An 832-nucleotide genomic window follows, 5' to 3' on the forward strand; every position below is an offset into this window, starting at 1 on the left:
CAGATAAATAGAGATGGCTTGCCTTTTCAGGAGGTTCAAGTTGTCCGTTGAGTTCAACGGCACAAACAAGGCTGTATGCGCCGAGGAGCTTCGCGCCGTGATGATCGTTGGCGTTCTTGATGAGGACACCGTTGACGGGCTCGATGAGGACGATTCGGCTTGTCTACGCAGTCCGCGCTTGGCCTTCTTGCCAACCACCATTTTATATAGGTAGAGCCTAAAGCCAATGCGTCCATGCGTACATGTACATCTCAGCGCTAAAAAAAAATGTCGTGCAGTATCTAAGTTGTCCGACCCAATACAGCCCCTTTAAAGATCGCAGGTCGAAGCATCGCTAATATAATGTGCATTTTTATATTTCGGAAGATATACGCCCATTACTTACTTGTCATGCTAAACGTGGTGTAAAAGCAAGTGAACTAGAAGACTTGCCATATTGTGTGATAATGAAGCGCGCAGTAACAGAAAACTCGTGAACTTCGAGAAGATACATGCATCTCTGCAGCATAGACCGCAGCAAACTTCCGAAACCTGCAATATTTTTGCATGACCGACCGTTATAACAGATGCTTTAGTTTTTTTATTATACACAAATTGCAAATACATGCGACGGCAGTACTGCCGCTTATCAATGTCTCCGTAGTTATATTCTTCAAGATTACGCCATTCTCCACGTTAGCCACCATGGTGCTAATATCGCGCTTATTTTGTAAGCACTTCAAGTTATTTCAACGCAGGCATCACTGTTCAACTGAGGATAAGCGGTTGTAATTTTTGCTGCAATATTTAACAGGCCTAGTGCTGGAATATTGCTCCAAGGATTCACCGGAAG

The sequence above is a fragment of the Amblyomma americanum genome, chromosome 9 (genome assembly GCF_052857255.1).
Source record: "Amblyomma americanum isolate KBUSLIRL-KWMA chromosome 9, ASM5285725v1, whole genome shotgun sequence".
In the NCBI taxonomy this organism is placed as follows: Eukaryota; Metazoa; Arthropoda; class Arachnida; order Ixodida; family Ixodidae; genus Amblyomma; species Amblyomma americanum.